The sequence below is a fragment of the Chiloscyllium punctatum genome, chromosome 4 (genome assembly GCF_047496795.1).
Source record: "Chiloscyllium punctatum isolate Juve2018m chromosome 4, sChiPun1.3, whole genome shotgun sequence".
In the NCBI taxonomy this organism is placed as follows: Eukaryota; Metazoa; Chordata; class Chondrichthyes; order Orectolobiformes; family Hemiscylliidae; genus Chiloscyllium; species Chiloscyllium punctatum.
The window spans coordinates 73,480,388-73,498,667 of NC_092742.1; the positions used below are offsets into that span (position 1 = coordinate 73,480,388).

At 41.2% G+C, this 18,280-nt stretch overlaps 1 long non-coding RNA gene across 1 annotated transcript; it reads right to left on the minus strand.

Annotated features, from left to right (window-relative positions):
* Positions 1–710: 710 nt before the first annotated feature.
* On the minus strand, positions 711–14,235 carry LOC140476428 (uncharacterized). The gene is made up of 3 exons (XR_011960471.1): positions 14,153–14,235; positions 2,746–2,866; positions 711–1,174 (listed from the first exon to the last, which is right to left on the minus strand). It is a non-coding gene; the product is annotated as an uncharacterized lncRNA (long non-coding RNA).
* Positions 14,236–18,280: the final 4,045 nt, after the last annotated feature.

The following is an 18,280-nucleotide window of genomic DNA, read 5'->3' on the forward strand; positions in this document are numbered from 1 at the left end:
ATTTGCCTAGGTAGAGAATGGCCCTGAAATCCTTCCCAATGTTAAACAGGCATGATGCGGACTTATGATATTCCATTATCCCTTTCCATAAATATTCAGCCACAATCTTTGTGAAAGAAATTAAAGCTGACAATCTGTTTTCAATTTAATAAATGCTTATTTAGAGAAAAAAAATTCAATCTGGAAGAGGTTTATGACACAAAACTACTTTTAAAATACTTTATCTCATTCCCTCCTTGCTGATGCTGCTTGATGGTTTATTTACTGATAATCTTGCATCATAATAAAGGGCTCCTATGGGGTTCCGCTCAGATAGTGAGCTACTTTGTGATGCAGTGTGATATTAATAGCATGGGTTCAATTCCTACATTGGCTGAGGTTACTATGAGACCCCAACCTCTCAAATCTGCCCCTTGCCCCTTGAAGCGTGGTGATTGTCACGTTAGATCACTACGACCATTTGTCTCTCTCCCATAAGAGTAGGACTATGGTGACTTTACCTTTATCTAAATAATTCCAGCACAAAATTGATAGCCTGAGTGTTCTGTAGATCTGGAATAAGATTTTTTGCAGCTTTTCACAATAGTAAAGAATAATTTGGATATTTATGTAAACAAATATTGAAACTACATTTTGACTAGATAAGAGGATGGTCATTTATTGCATTTTAATTACAAATAATTAAAAATTTATTTGATTTCATTCCAAAGATGTAAGTCCACTTAAATAAATTATAAAAGGAATTAAACAAAGCTTCAGCCATTCGTTGAGGTCAGAAGGAAACGTAAAGTTCTGTGGCTATTTGTTTTACATGAAGCGATCTGCAATGATCTAAGTGGTGAAGTGGATAGCTTACAGTTTTTGCGAGATGTATTTGTTGCTGAAAGAGTAATAACCATCCTTTTTGCTTTCAGCAGAGAGCTTTGCTTGATCTCATATTCTCAGCACAGGTTCTTCCCAGATTTGCACCTTGAAGAAGGACATCGGTGACCTGATCCAGTCCAACACAGGTAGTCAGAGGTGATAAAAACCCATAGATACCCCCAAAGAATATACTGAGCGGCCAGCCTATAAAGAACAGCACTATAAGCCAGAAAAAGGACCACATAAGATCTGCGCAGCTAGCCATGTTGCTCTGAAGGTTGATAGACTGGTTCTGGGTGAATTCCAAATACTGGAGTGAAGAAAACAGAAATCGTTTAAAGAGTAGGCTACAGTCCCAGGCACTGATTGTGCATTAAATAGTGATTGACATTTTGTTTCTGATGGAAAATTCTATAATTTGTGATGCATATTAAATACATATGGTGGATGAAAAATACATCTGCTAGTGACTCAATATCCCACAATAATACACATTGCCAATGTGCATAGAGTGATGTCACTAATCAGCATTGTGCATCCATATGTATAACATTAAAAAGCAATATTTGAAGTGATAATTAACTGATGATACTATGTTTGTGATAGTCATAACTAATTAGCAAAGTTATTCAGATAAATCAAATTATTATTCACATAGTTTCAAGACGCCAATAGCTGCTTAGTATGCGTTTTGGTGTATAAGTTGTATTTGTGTACACATTAAAATAAATTTGGTTTTGAAAATTTGTCAAGAGTTTTATGATGCCATGTGACATCACAATGTGAGATAATTAAGTCACACTTCAGACAAATAACTACACAAATTATGTGTTCATGTTAAAAAATACATTTTATAATTACAACTGGAATCATATTTTGTTGTTGGTCCAATGCATATTTCAGAAAACTAAAGCTTTATCACTCCTCGCTGTGCATTTTGCTATTTAAATGGGTCTGTAATTAAAAAGATTTTTTTTAATGATTAGAAATAGAACAGAATAAGGACAGGAATAAGGTTTCTCCAATCCCAATGATTATTTTAAAAATGCTTCTTCTGATCCTTTCACTCCTATCTGGTTTCTTTGCTAAAACCTTGTAGTTACTTGATCAAAGAAGAGAATATTTATCGATTGTTAGAAATGTTTCGATTTGTTTTATAAATTGTCACTTTTCTCTCCCATAATTTGTGGTTGATATAGTTTGCTGCCTTATTTTCGGATTAGCAATATTTGACTAAGCAATGGTGCCTTTCTGTCTGAAATGGAACTAATCCAAAACGTTACAGAATTGTGGAATGGTTGCAGCACAGGAAGAAGCCGTTCAGTCCCATTGTGCCCATGTTTGTTCTCTGCAAAAGCAAACCAGCTTTTCCTGCTCTGGAGTTGAGAGTGTAGTGCTGGAAAAGCACAGCAGATCGGGCAGCATGCAAGGAGTAGGAGAATCGACATTTCGGGCATAAGCCTTTCATTAGAAATGCCCAAAACATCAATTTTCCTGCTCCTCGGATGCTGCCTGACATGCTGTGCTTTTCCAGCATCACACTCTCGACTCTGATCTCCAACATCTACAGTCCTCACATTCTCCTAGTTTCCCACTCTATGGCCCTGCAAATGTTCCATCTTAAGATACTTAAAGATACTCATGGCCTTTTTAAAGCCATGATTAAATCTGCCCAAATAACACATTGATATAAATTTGGATCTCCATTGACATCTTAAACTTCTCATGCAAGAAACCAGAAAGTTGAATACATAGTAAGCGATCCAGCAATACTAAGTGCAAACTATTAACAGAAATAGTGATATTATTGACAACATTGACATCTCTTCCGGTAAAGTTTCTAATTTAATAAAAATCCAACTAATGTTCGAAAAATATTACCTTTGATGGACGGAGTAGTGTGTTAAAGCTACGGAAGTCTACACTCTGCAGTGTTTCTTCGTCGAAACTTTGGAGTCAATTCCTTTCAAGAAGTTTAACAGCAAACAAAGCAGGACACTGACTGAAAAATTATCAAATAAAAGCACTAAAAGAGCAATTTACTGCCAACTATTGTACAACAACTTACAAGTGGCACAATAAATCATTTCTCCACAGGTAGGATGTCACAGTGACAAAATGACACGTCAAAGTGACATCACAAAGCATTTTGTTCAATTACGTAACCCTTTTCCAACACTTCTTTATCTAACAGATGAATTGATTTAATTAACATTGTACCATGCAAAATTTAAATAATGCATGTTACTACACCTGTTGGAAAACTTTTAAATCATCCGATGAAAATAGAGCAATTACTTTCAGTAAATAATCTCTACATAGGATCTCCTTTCAAAATATTTAAGCCACATTGTTCTTCCTCTACAATTTGATTTGGACTTATTATTGTCATATGTACCAAGACAAATTGTACCTTACATAAGTATATCAGGGTAATAGAACAGAATACAGAAGAAAGTGTTACAGCTACAGAGAAAGCTCAGCTTTAGTATATGATAGGCGAAAGTGAGGGCTGCAGATGCTGGAGATTAGAGTTGAGAGTGTGGTGCTGGAAAAGCACAGCAGGTCAAGCAGCCCTTCATCATGAAGGACTTTTGCCCGAAACATCGATTTTCCTGCTCCTCGGATGCTGCCTGACCTGCTGAGCTTTTCCAGCACCATACTCTCGACTCTAATATATGATGGGGGGGGTGGGACCCAGGGAGATAGTGAGAAAAGATTTCAATCTGAGACTGGTACAGTTGAGAACAAAGGCGAGTCAAACAGTCAGGGCAGGCAGGGAAAAAGCAGAGAACAAGGTAGGACTGATAAACTGCACTTATTTCAATGCAAGAGGTCTAACAGGAAAGGCAGATGAACTCAAGGCGTGGTTAGGAACATGGGACTGGGATATCATAGTAATTACAGAAACATGCCTCAGGACTGGCTTAATGTTCCAGGATACAAATGTTACAGGAAGGACAGAAAGGGAGGAAAGAGAGGAGGGGGAGTGGCATTTTTGATAAGGGATAGCATTACAGCTGTACTTAGGGAGGATATTCCCGGAAATACATCCAAGAAAGTTATATGGGTGGAACTGAGAAATAAGAATAGGATGATCACCTTATTGGAACTGGGACTGCCATAGCGTTAATGATTTAGATGGAGAAGAATTTGTTAAGTGTGTACAAGAATATTTTCTGATTCAATATATGGATGTACCTACTAGAGAAGGTGCAAAACTTGACCTACTCTTGTGAAATAAGGTAGGGCAGGTGACTGAGGTGTCAGTGGGGGAGCACTTTGGGGCCAGCGACCATAATTCTATTCATTTTAAAGTAGTGATGGAAGATCTAAAAGTTGAAGTTCTAAATTGGAGAAAGGCCAATTTTGATGGTATTAGGCAAGAATTTTCAAATGCTGATTGGGTTCAGATGTTCACAAGTAAAGGGACAGCTGGAAAATGGGAAGCCTTCAGAAATGAGATAACAAGAGTTCAGAGAAAGTATATTCCTGTTAGGTATAGGGAATGCTGGATGACTAAAGAAATTGAGGTTTTTGTTTCAGAAAAGGAAGGAAGCATATGTCAGGTGTAAAGAGGATAGAGTGAGTGAATCCTTAGAGTATAAAGGCAGTAGAAGTATACTTTAGAGAGAAATCAGTAGGGCAAAAAGGGGACATGAGATAGCTTTGGCAAATAGAGTTAAGGAGAGTCCAACTGGTTTTTACAAATGTGTTAAGGACAAAAGGGTAACTATTGAGGGAATAGGACCCCTCAAAGATCAGCAAGATGGCCTTTGTGTGGAGCCGCAGAAGATGGGGGAGATACTAAATGAACATTTACTACGGAAAAGGACATGGAAGATATAGAATGTAGGGAAATAGATGGTGACATCTTGAAAAATGTCCATATTTCAGAGGAGGAAGTGCTGGGTGTTTTGAAAAGCATAAAAGTGGATAAATCCCCAGAACCTGATCTGATGTACCCTAGAACTCTGTGGGAGGCTACAGAAGTGATTGCTGGGCTTCTTACTGAGACATTTGTATCATTGATAGTCACAGGTGAGGTGCCGGAAGACTAGAGGTTGGCTAACATGGTGCCACTGTTTAAGAAAGGTGGTAAGGACAAGCCAGGGAACTTTAGACCAATGAGTCTGACTTCGGTGGTGGGCAAGTTGTTGGAGGGAATCCTGAGGGACAGCATGTACATGTATTTGGAAAGGCAAGGACTGATTAGGGATAGTCAACGTGGCTAATGGTAGACGTGATCTATATGGACTTCAGTAAGGCGTTCGACAAGGTTCCACATGGGAGACTGGATAGCAAGGTTAGATCCCATGGAATACAGGAAGAACTAGCCATTTGGATACAGAACTGGCTCAAAGGTAGAACACGGTGGTGGTGGAGAATTGTTTTTCAGACTGGAGGCCTGTGACCAGTGGAGTGCCACAAGGATCGGTGCTGGGTCCACTACTTTTCATCATTTACATAAATAATTTGGATGCGAGCATAAGAGGTACAATTAGTAAGTTTGCAGATGACACCAAAATTGGAGGTGTAGTGGACAGCGAAGAGGGTTACCTCAGATTACAATGGGCTCTTGATCAGATGGGCCAATGGGCTGAGAAGTGTCAGATGGAGTTTAATTCAGATAAGTGTGAGGTGCTGCAATTTGGGAAAGCAAATCTTAGCAGGACTTATACACCTAATAGTAAGATCTAGGGAGTGTTGCTGAACAAAGAGACCTTTGAGTGCAAGTTCATAGCTCCTTGAAAGTGGAGGATAGGATAGAGAAGAAAGCATTTGGTATGCTTTCCTTTACTGGTTAGACCATTGAGCACAGGAGTTTGGAGGTTATGTTGCGGTTGTACAGGATATTGGTTAGGCCAATATTGGAAAAATATTGCATTTCTGGTCTCCTTCCTATTGGAAACCTTAAAAGGTCCAGAAAAGATTTACAAGGATGTTGCCATTGTTGGAGGATTTGAGCTATAGGGAGAGGTTGAATAGGCTAGAGCTGTTTCCCTTGGAGTGTCGGAGGCTGAGGGGTGACCTTATAGAAGTTTATAAAATCATGAGGGGCATGGATAGGACAAATAGACAGGGTCTTTTCCCTGGGGTGGGGGAGTCCAGAACTAGAGGGCATAGGTTTAGGGTGAGAGGGGAAAGAGACCTAAGGGACAACTTTTTTCACACAGAGGGTAGTACGAGTATGGAGTGAGCTGCCAGAGGAAGTGGTGGACGCTGGTACATTTGCAATATTTAAAAGGTATGTCGATGGGTATATAAATAAGAAGGGTTTGGAGGGATATGGGCCGGGTGCTGGCAGGTGGGACTAGATTGCGTTGGGATATCTGGTCGGCATGGATGGGTTGGACTGAAGGGTCTGTTTCCGTGCTATACATCTCTATGACGAGACATCTCTGACCGGCTTGAAAGGATATTGGAGCGGGAGGGGGAGGATCCAGTTGTTGTGGTCCACGTTGGTACCAACAACATAGGCAAGACTAGGGTGGAGGACCTGTTTGGGCATTACGAAGCACTAGGCAGGAAATTGAAGCACAGGTCCTCAAGGGTCATAATCTCCGGATTACTGCCCGAGCCACGTGCCAATTGGCATAGGGACAAGAAAATTAGGCAAGTAAACACGTGGCTAAGGGATTGGTGTGGGAAAGAGGGATTCCACTTCATGGGGCACTGGCATCAGTTTTGGAACAGGGGGGATCTGTACCGTTGGGACGGTCTCCACCTGAACCGATCAGGTACCAATGTTCTGGCGAAGAGGATAAATAGGGTGGTCAGTAGGACTTTAAACTTCTGAGTTGGGGGGAAGGGAAAGTGAAAGCAACAGGGAGTATGGAGGTAAATGGAAAGATAAGCAGCAGGATAGCATGTTTCCAGGCGGATTTAAAATTGAGGCAGACTGAGAATGCAGAAAAAAGCAAGGATAACTTAGGACGTATGACTTACAACATCTCTAATAAGGAAGTTAGCATTAAGGCACTTTACCTGAATGCTCGTAGCATTCATAACAAAGCCGATGAATTAATGGCACAGATAATAGTGAATGATTATGATGTAGTAGGCATCACAGAGACTTGGTTACAGGGGGGTCAGGACTGGCAGTTAAACCTCCATGGTTTTTCGACTTATCGAAAAGACAGAGAGGTGGGCAGAGGGGGTGGAGTTGCCTTGTTAGTTAAGAACAAAATTAAATCTATGGTATTGAATGACATAGCGTCGGATGATGTGGAGTCTGTGTGGGTGGAATTGAGGAACCACAAAGGCAAAAAAACCATAATTGGAGTTGTGTACAGACCTCCTAACAGTGGTCAGGACCAGGGACGCAACATGTACCGGGAAATAGAGAAGGCATGTCAGAAAGGCAAGATTACATTGATCATGGGTGACTTCAATATGCAGGTGGACTGGGTAAATAATGTTGCTAGTGGATCTAAAGAAAGGGAATTCATGGAATGCTTACAGGATGGCTTTTTGGAACAGCTAGTTATGGAGCCCACAAGAGAGCAGGCTATTCTGGACCTAGTGCTTTGCAATGAACCAGACTCTATAAAAGATCTTAAAGTAAGGGAACCCTTAGGAAGTAGCGACCATAATATGGTAGAGTTCAGTCTGGAGTTTGAAAGGGAGAAGGCGAAATCTGATGTAATGGTGTTACAGTTGAATAAAGGTAATTATGAGGGCATGAGAGAGGAACTGACTAAAATAGACTGGAAACAGAGGCTAACCGGGAAGACACTAGAGCAAAAATGGCAGGAGTTTGTAGGTATAATTGAGGACACTGTACAGAGGTTCATTCCCAAGAAAAGAAAGATTAACCGGGGAGGGATTAGACAACCTTGGCTGACAAAGGAAGTCAGGAAATGTATTAAAGAAAAAGAGAGATCCTATAAAGTGGCTAAGAACAGTGGGAAATCAGAAGATTGGGAAGGATACAAAAGCAAACAGAGGATAACAAAGAGTGTAATAAGAAATGAGAGGATCAAATATGAAGGTAGGCTAGCCAGTAATATTAGAAATAATAGTAAAAGTTTCTTTCAGTACATAAGAAACAAACGACAGGCAAAAGTAGACATTGGGCCACTTCAAACTGATGCAGGGAGCCTAGTGATGGGAGATAAGGAAATAGCAGGAGAACTTAACAAGTACTTTGCGTCAGTTTTCACAGTGGAAGACAGGAGTAATATCCCAAAAATTAAAGGGTGTCATCGGGCTGAGTTGAGTATGGTTGCCATTACGAAAGAGATAGTGCTAGAAAAGTTAAAAAGTCTTAAAATTGATAAATCTCCTGGCCCCGATGGGATACACCCTAGAGTTCTGAGAGAGGTTGCTGAGGAAATAGCAGAGGCATTGGTTGAGATCTTTCAAGAGTCACTGGAGTCAGGAAAGGTCCCGGACGATTGGAAGATGGCTGTAGTAACCCCCTTGTTCAAGAAAGGATCAAGGCAAAAGATGGAAAATTATAGGCCAATCAGCTTAACCTCGGTTGTTGGTAAAATTCTAGAATCCATCATTAAGGATGAGGTTTCTAAATTCTTGGAAGAGCAGAGTCTGATTAGAACAAGTCAACATGGATTTAGTAAAGGGAGGTCATGCCTGACAAACCTGTTGGAATTTTTTGAAGAGGTAACAAGTAGGTTAGACCAGGGGAACCCAGTGGATGTGGTCTATCTGGACTTTCAAAAGGCCTTTGATAAGGTGCCACACGGGAGACTGCTGAGCAAGGTGAGGGCCCATGGTGTTCGAGGTGAGCTGCTGGGATGGATTGAGGATTGGCTATCTAACAGAAGGCAGAGAGTTGGGATAAAAGGTTCTTTTTCAGAATGGCAGCCGGTGACGAGCGGTGTCCCGCAGGGTTCGGTGCTGGGGCCACAGCTGTTCGCATTATATATTAATGATTTGGATGAGGGAACCGGGGGCATTCTAGCGAAGTTTGCCGATGATACAAAGTTAGGTAGACAGGCAGGTAGTACTGAGGAAGTGGGGAGGCTACAGAAGGATCTAGACAGGTTGGGAGAGTGGTCCAGGAAATGGCTGATGGAATTTAACGTGAGCAAGTGCGAGGTCTTGCACTTTGGCAAAAAGAATATAGGAATGGACTACTTTCTAAATGGTGAGAAACTTAATAAAGCCAAAGCACAAAGGGATCTGGGAGTGCTAGTCGAGGATTCTCTAAAGGTAAACATGCAGGTTGAGTCTGTGATTAAGAAAGCGAATGCAATGTTGTCTCTTATCTCAAGAGGGTTGGAATATAAAAGCAGAGATGTACTACTAAGACTTTATAAAGCTCTGGTTAGGCCCCATTTGGAGTACTGTGTCCAGTTTTGGTCCCCACACCTCAGGAAGGACATACTGGCACTGGAACGTGTCCAGCGGAGATTCACACGGATGATCCCTGGAATGACAGGTCTAGCATATGAGGAACGGCTGAGGATACTGGGGTTGTATTCGTTGGAGTTTAGAAGATTAAGGGGAGATCTAATAGAGACGTACAAAATAATACATGGCTTTGAAAAGGTGGATGCTAGAAAATTGTTTCTGTTAGGCGAGGAGACTAGGACCCGTGGACACAGCCTTAGAATTAGAGGGGGTCATTTCAGAATGGAAATGCGGAGACATTTCTTCAGCCAGAGAGTGGTGGGCCTGTGGAATTCATTGCCACGGAGTGCAGTGGAAGCCGGGACGCTAAATGTCTTCAAGGCCGAGATTGATAGGTTCTTGTTGTCTAGAGGAATTAAGGGCTACGGGGAGAACGCTGGCAAGTGGAGCTGAAATGCGCATCAGCCATGATTGAATGGCGGAGTGGACTCGATGGGCCGAATGGCCTTACTTCCACTCCTATGTCTTATGGTCTTATGGTCTTATGGACTCTATGACTCAAAGTCGAAGCATTGCTCTGCTTTCTTGACTGTAGCAGGACCAGGATAGATCACTGGTAAATTTTACTCCTAGGAATTGGATGTTCTCAAACACCTCCACTTCGGCATCAATGATAAAGACAAGAGGTGTGTCCTCCACTTCACTTTCTGAAGTTGATGACCAGCTCCTTCATATCAAATGATGAAAAATATTTTAAAATACTCTATTTCACCAACAGTCGTTGCATTTCTATAGTGTCTCGGCCATCAATGATATGTTCCAAGGTGCTTGGCTACATAAAACGACAACTACTTAAACAGCTTGAAATTCTACAGGACCTTAAAAGCAGTAAAATGTGCTCAGGCGCTACACAGGAGCATTATCAAACAAAATTAGACATTGAGTCGCATCTGGGAGATTTAGAACAAATGACGAAAACTTTGTCAAACAGGAGGGATTTAAGGAACATCTTAAAGGAGGAAATAGGAGAAGAGGTCGAGATGTGTAGGGAGAGAATTCTGGAGCTTAGGATCCAGATGGCTGAAGACATAGATGTCAATGATGCAATAACTACAATCAGAGATTCTCCAGAGGCCAGAATAGGTTAGTACAAATGTCTTGGAGGTTTGAAGGAATAGAGATGGTTGCAGAGATAGAAGTGATGAGGCCATGCAAGAATTTTAAAACCAAGACAAGAATTTTAAAATCAAGGGATTTCTTATCTTGAGGCCAATTTAGACCCTGATATCAAGGTTAACAGGTAAAGGGGACGTGGTTGAAATTAAGGTGTGGGCAGTAGAGTTTTGGAAGGCTTCCAGATCAGAATGTATGTTGATTAAATGTGATTCATGACAGCCATGTCTAGAGGTAACAATAACATGAATGAAAGTGTCCGTAGTAGATGAGCTGAGGGAGGGGTTCAGTTGAAGGTGATCTTATAGATGTTCTTGGAATGGGTAGCCTTAGTGATACACAGATATGCGGCCAAAAGTTCAGCTTGGGGTCAAATATGAAGCCAAGATTGTGAAAAGCCTGTTTCAGCCTCAGATTATTGCCAGGAGGGCTGGAGAGAGTGGAATTTGTGGCTGGAATCAAAAAACAATGGTTTCGGTCTTCCTGGTATTTAGTTGTTCAAAGTTTCTGTTCCTGTGGTACTGGATGTTGAACAAGCAATGTACTAAACTAGTGGAGTGATCAAGACTGATGGAAGTTGAGTTGGGTGTCAGCGACACACTTGTGGAAAAACTGGTGCTGTCACCATGAGGAGGTGTGTCTGTGTAGGAGGGGCAAGGGTAGATCTTTTGGAGACGCCAGAGAGAATTGTGCAAGACTTTACAGAGAAATGATCAGATAAAAGACAACATCAAACCAAAGCAAACATTCAGCAGAGTGACTAAAATCCTGATCAAAAGAGATTGAGGAAATGGAGAGGCAGCAGAGCTTGGTGAAAGAATTTCAGTGGATATTATATTCAATCTGGGCCATGGTTGAGATGTCCAATACACAATCTACAGAATGTCACATAGAGGGTAGATGCTCTGAGGGCTCATGTAGATAACTTCAACATGTACTCCCCATCAGGAATTTGAACCGAAGTCTTCTGTGGGACAGGTGGAATTGATAGATTGATATACACACACTCACTCAAATACGTAGATCTAGTCAATGTAGTAATGCAGCCTGCAGTTGCACACTGGGACTGTGCAGAAATCGCAATGTAACTGACCCTGCATGAATTGCCTGGTAAATTGGAACTTTCTGAAAAAGTCCACAATATGATTTAGAGCCAGAGAGGTCACAGGACAAAAACTGACTTGACCTTAATAGCTGCTGAGGACAAGTTACAGGATTCAAACTTGTTCTCAGTACTCAGTTATTATTGAACTGAATCTTTAAGTCACCATTGATCCCAGTGCCCCCAGCTAGCTCACAACTGATGAACACATCTAACCCAATACTCTCCATGCCAGACCTGACACTGCTACACCACCACCCCACCCCACCCCACCCCCAGACTCTTCACTGAACCCTCCAGGCCAATCACCCCCATTGTTTCACCACCACAATCAAAACCTACCCTCATCACTATGCAGAAATCTCAATGTAACTGACTCTGCATGAATTACCTGGTAAATTGGAACTTTCTGAAAAGGTCCACAATATGATTTAGACTCAGAGAGGTCGCAGGACACAGACTGACTTGACCTTAATAGCCTCAACATTGCCTTTGACGTGACCCCACTGCAGTCTATCACAACTGACCCAACAACCCTGATTCAACAATGTTAAAACCACACCCACCGTCAGATCTGACCCAGTTCCCAGACCAGTAACACCCACCACCAGCCATGCTCACATCCTCCTACACCCACCCAAATCAGCACCACTCCCATCCCAGGATATGATGCGTCGACCGCCCAATCTCCACACTTAGCTTCTCTCAGTAGCTTTTAAGTGGCAATGGACCATTAGATTACAGATTACAGAACCTTTGTTGAAGAAGGGATATAATTCCATAATGATGCTCTTGGCTCCTGTTTTTATGGATTACTGGATTTGACAAAGTTACTTTGGCCAGGAAGGCACCTTGATAGGAACTTCCTGGGCAGAACTCCACTAAAGGAGTATCTATTTTTTGTCGCTCAGGATTGGAAATATGGAGCTGGATATTTTATACCCCCACCATATATGTTTTCAATTGTTGGCGTGTATGTGGGGAGGGGGTGTGTACGCAAAATTGATCAGGAGCCCAAACTTGTACCTTTCTACCTAACGCTGAGCTCACCCCCTTAATAGAAAGGATTCTCCAGCTGCCAATTTCAGAGACTGTTCACCAATGTAAATAAATAATTAACAGTTAATTGAACTTATTAAACTAAGGGTTCAGGTACATAAATATTTGAAGTTTGCATCATATATAGACAGGATGATTAAGGCATTCAGCATGGTTGCTTTCATTGCTCAGACCTTTGAGAAGTCATGTTTAAGGTTGTACAGGACATTGGTGAGGCCTCTTCTGGGGCACTGTGTCCAGCTTTGGTCTCCCTGTTACAAGAAAGATATTATTTAACTGGAGAAGATTTAAAAGAGATTTAATAGGATGCTGATGGGAATGAAGGGTTTGAGTTGTAAGGAGAATCTGGAGAGGCTGGGATTACTTTTCACTGGAGTGTAAGAGGTTGAGATGTGACCTAATAGAGGTTTATAAAATAATGAGGGGTATAGATAAGGTGGGGGATTTCAAGATCAGGGCCATATTTTTAAGGTGTGAGGAGAAAGATTTTTTTTTAAAAATGAGGGACAATCTTTTTACACAGAAGAGTAGTTCATGTGTGCAATGAACCACCAAAGAAAATGGTAGATGTGGGTACACTTACAATGTTCATGGATATTTAGATGTGTACATGAATAAGAAATGTTTGGAGGGATATGGGCCAATTGAGGGCAGGTGGGACTAGTTCACTTTGGGATTTGGGAGTATAGACTGGTTGGACTAAAGGGTCTGCTTCTGTATTGTAAGAATCTCAAACTCTATAAAAGCTCAATTGACTCTAATAATACAGAGTCATAAAGATGGACAGCATGGAAACAGACCCTTCAGTCCAACTTGTCCATGCTGGCCAGGCATTCTAGATAAATCTAATTCCACTTGCCAGCATTTGGCCCATATCCCTTGAAACCCTTCCTATTCTTATACCCATCCAGATGCCTTTTAAATGTTGTCATTGTACCAGCCTCCACCACTTCCTCTGGCAGCTTATTCACTCCCATGTGGTCTCTGCCTTTGTCTGACTTCCTCCTTTTTTTTAAAAAGAGCTGCAGTTTTGATCTTTTTTCCCCAAAGTTCCAAAATAATGCAACAGCTTATAAAACAGTAATTACTATTCCTAGAATTTGAGGAAATCTGCTCTAACACTGAGAATATCTCAAAAAAGCAGCAGCTCTTACAGCCACAACTTTTCCCGTCCTCCATCTTGGATTATCTAGAATCCTCACTGAAACAAAGAAAGGAATTGCTGTAGTGAAGCAGGGTCACTGAACAAGAAATGTTAACTCTGCTTTCTTTCCACAGATGCTGGCAGACCTGCTGAGTTTCACCAGTAATTCATGTTTTCATTTCAGATTTACAGCACCAGCAGTTTCCTGTTTTTCTCTGATAATACACTTCCTCTGCCACTACATGAATGGTGTCTGCAGTTGTACGGCACTGGAGTGGTCTATTTCTTAAAAAAAAGAACTGATGAACAAAAACTAGGAAGGAGGTACCATTTGTGCATCGGGGCACCCATCCAAAATGTCACTCCACCCTTACTGCAGCTGTCCCAACTGCTTGACTGAATTTAGAGCCCAGTCACCTTCCCCCCTACCCCCCACCCTCAAAATGCAGGGACAGTATGATCCCTCCCCATTGTAAAACTCCAAGTTTTACCTTTCTGTGGCAACCACGATCCTCCTCAGGCCACCTCCTGACTCTGGGAGTAACAGAGCTGCCAAACAATCAAATTGGTCAGCTGTTCCTGTGCGTGGCACTTCCTTCCGAATTAGAGCGTAAGTCCCACAATTACTCAATTTAGCATGTCCACAGTTTAGTAGGTCAGAAATTTTGTTCCTCTTTCGATCAGGGAAAACATACATAGTGTGGAGAAAAAATGGGTTTCAGCTTAGCAATTTTGCAGAATTCTTAGCTGAAGCTTTTTGTATAAGACAATTACTCATAAAGAAGGGAGGTACTTTGGAATGGCTAAGAAAAGATTGCCTCAGAGTAAGAAATTTAGTTTGAAAGCTCTAAACCAGAGCTGTTTGATCTAACCAGTTGGCGGCACAGTGGGTCAGTGGTTACCACTGCTGCTTCACAGCACCAGGGTCTCAGGTTTGATTCTAGCCTCGGGCGACTGTCTGTGTGGAGTTTGCACATTCTTCTCGTGTCTGCGTGGGTTTCCTCCAGGTGCTCAGGTTCCTCCCACGGTCCAAAGATGGGCAGGTGAATTGACCATGCTTAAATTGCCCATAGTGTTAGGTACATTAGTCAGAGGGGAATGGATCTTGGGTGGGTTACTCTTCAGAGGGTCGGTTTGAGCTGAAGGGCCTGTTTCCACTCTGTAGGGAATCTAATCAAAACATTGAAGGAGTTATTTGAAACTGAGCAAGACTTTAATCTTATGTTTAAAGCTATTTGACCAGATGCTGAAGTGTATATTTACCAGAGAAACAACCTGGCCCAGTCTTTGAGCTGGGTGCACATCCCTGATTGCAGAGTGACTTTGCTGCAGCATTACAATGAGAATTGCAAGTGCAGCCCATCTTCCAGCACTGAAATGCAGAAACAGCCCGTCAGTGGTTTGAAGACATGCCGTGAATGTTGCCAATGCCCATGTATATGGAGAGTGTTCGGACGGTGCTAATGGAGCATGTCCTGAGTTCTTAGTGCCAGGCGTCCAGTGTGATGATGCTCTTTGGAGCAAGCGGCAAATTGCATTTGTCAGGTATCCACTCGAACTTCCATGTCATGTTTTCTAGCTTGTTTGATGAGTTTGGTAGGATAGAAATCTGAATATTAGTGGAAAGAGTTGAGCCATCAACAAGGTATTTATCAAACAATAATCCCCTTTAATTGACAATTTGTTGCTGCCCATCAAGAAATTTACCTTTTTTTGATTTAGCCCCTTTCCACTCTCCCAAACCTCCACTCATTTTTGATGGGTTACATTGCCTTTTACAGACCTTGCATGTAAGTACTTAATTGGCTACAGGGGTGTTTTTACTGCTGGTGTTTAGTAGTTTAAAAGACAAAGCCACAGTGATTTTGGTGGGGGGAGCATTGCTCAATTGTGGGTGAGAGCACTGCTGGGCGCACAAAAAAAAGAACAAAAATGTGCACCTTTGTTTGTAATCAAGCATAAAAGATGCAACAAGCTAGTCCCCATGTCAAGATGGATCTCGCTGAACATGTCATCCAATTATGCCACAAATCTCACCACAGCCCATCTCACTCAGATTCCTACAAGATTCCACATATTGTGTTTGGTGTGGGATAAGAATGTCAGAATAAATCACTATTCTTAAACTCATAAAAATTTGCTGTGAAATTATTTCAAAATGATAAACACAGTCTTTTTTTGTTACAAGGCATACCGATCACAGGCAATAGGACAGCACACATACATTTTGTTTGTGGAAAAGCTGTATAAGTGACATAAATTCATCAAAGTGACAAAGGGGATAATAATCTAAGTCATGAGGAGACATTAGAGATATTTGGACTATTTCCACTGTAGTACAGAAGGCAAAATGAGTTGTATGATATATTTCTTCGAAATTATGAAGGGTTTTATAAAGATGCATAACTAAAAATGATCTCTTTTTTAAAAAATGAGAGAATTCAATTGAAGCTGTGAGCTGTTCGAATCTCAAACTAATTATACCATATCTCATTGCTCCTAGCTCCTGAACTCTCCCTCAGTCGTTAAAACAGAACATGAAGAAAGGAAAATGCAAGGCTGTTCAAGAAAGAAAGGTGGACAGTATTGAAGTGTGAAGTGATTCATTGGAACAGGAAGAATGTGGCGAGACAAAATAAATTGTAAGATCTTGTTCCAAATAGATGCATAAGCAGATGGATCTAGGCATGTAACTGTACAAATCTGAGAGTGTGCTTAATACAGCTTGGAGCATTCTAGGAGTAAGTGAGGACTGCAGATGCTGAAGAGTCAGAGTCAAAAAGTGTGGTACTGTCAGGCGGCATGCGAGGAGCAGGAGAGTCAATGTTTTGGTCATAAGCCCTTCATCAGGTCATGTTAAACTTCTAACACCACTGGTTCAGCTTTAACTGTGCCTAGTTCTGGATGCCACATTTTAGGAAGGATGTGAATGAAGGTATTGAAGAAAATACAGAAAAGATCTTAGAATGTGGAACTTCAGTTTTGTAGATAGATTTGAGAAGTTGAGCCTGTTCTTCTTGGAGAGAAGTTTGAGATAGACTTTGAGATATTCAAAATCATGAGAGATCTGGACAGAGTAGATAGAAAACAATTGTTGCCATTGTCTAAAGGATCAGGAACCAGAGGGCATGGATTAAAGGTAATTAGAAAAGATGCACATCTTGTCATAATGACTGGTTAAAATCTGGGAAACATTGCCTGAGTGTGCTAAAGGCATGATCAATTCAGTCTTTTAGAAGAAAATTAGATCAATATCTGCAAAGATAAAAATGTAAAGTTACAAGGAGAAGGTGAGGTAATGGTACGAAGTGAATTGCTCCTTCAGAGGACCAACAAAGAAACGATGGATTGTAATGAGCTGAGTATTCTTGAAATTCTGACTACCTCACAGTTAAGTCATGAAATCAGCTTGCCTTTGAATAATATAATTGTAATTCCATTTTTGTTGTAGTGGCAGCATTTACCTCAATGATATACATTAAAAGCAAGCTATCTTGAGGTTTAATGCAGCTTAAGAAAGGGATATGAACTACATACAGGTAAACTGGAACCATCAAGATGATAAACGGATGAATTTGAATCCCTATGACAATGGCGAAGGTTAATAGAACATTATTTCAATTATGACCAGCAAATAGAATATTTTTCTTTCACAATTGTGTTATTTGTCCAAAGTAGCTCAGACAGTCAATTCATTGCTATAGTGATTGAGCTGTCATTTGATTTAAGGTGGAATATACACAAAGCAAGTCAAAGACTATTGGTACCAGTCACTAAAATACCTTCAAAATTAAAACATTCACTCTTAAGATTGAACTTCCGATGATAATACTAATGGTTGCCAAGAGTTAACTGGGAAGAAATGTGGCACCAATATTTGGTCCCATTTTGCTGCTTTTACCGTAGTGATAGAGATGCTGCCCAAAATGAAAAAAAAAGTCTTTCCTTTGCTTGTTATAGTCTTTAAGCACTCATTGTGGTTTCAGACTGAATATTAATTTCAGTACACCAGTTTCAATTGTGCAGAAACAAATCAAGCACCAGGTAAGCATAGCAAGTGGGGAATGGAAAACACTCTGGCTCCTTAATGTAACAAGGACAACCAAGAATAATCAGCAGCGATAGTCTTGGACCAAAAGTTAGAGTTCTAGATGTAGGAGTCAAACACCTGCATCTTTATCAAGGATTAAAAGAACATGCTCAAAGCCAACACGAGATGGTGGCTCAGTAGTTAGCACTGCTGCCTCACAGTGCCAGAGGCCCAGGTTGGTTCCAGCCTCAGGCGACTGTCTCCCTGTGTCTGCATGGGGTTTCCTCCCACATCCAAGATGTGCAAGTTAGGTGAATTGGCAATGATAAATTGCCCATAATGTTCAGGATGTGTAGGTTAGTTGCAATAGTTGGGGAACTGTACAGTAATAGGGCATGGGGTCTGGTTGGGTTACTCTTCAGAGGGTTGGTGAGGACTTGTTGGGTCAAGTGACCTGTTTCCACACTGTAGGGATTCTATGATTCTATGACCACACCCTGGGATATATGGTGATATTTGGTTGGGGCAAAAACATATAGATGCTGAGCCCACCAATGTTCTTCTGCCAACTCACATTACAATCTCTGCC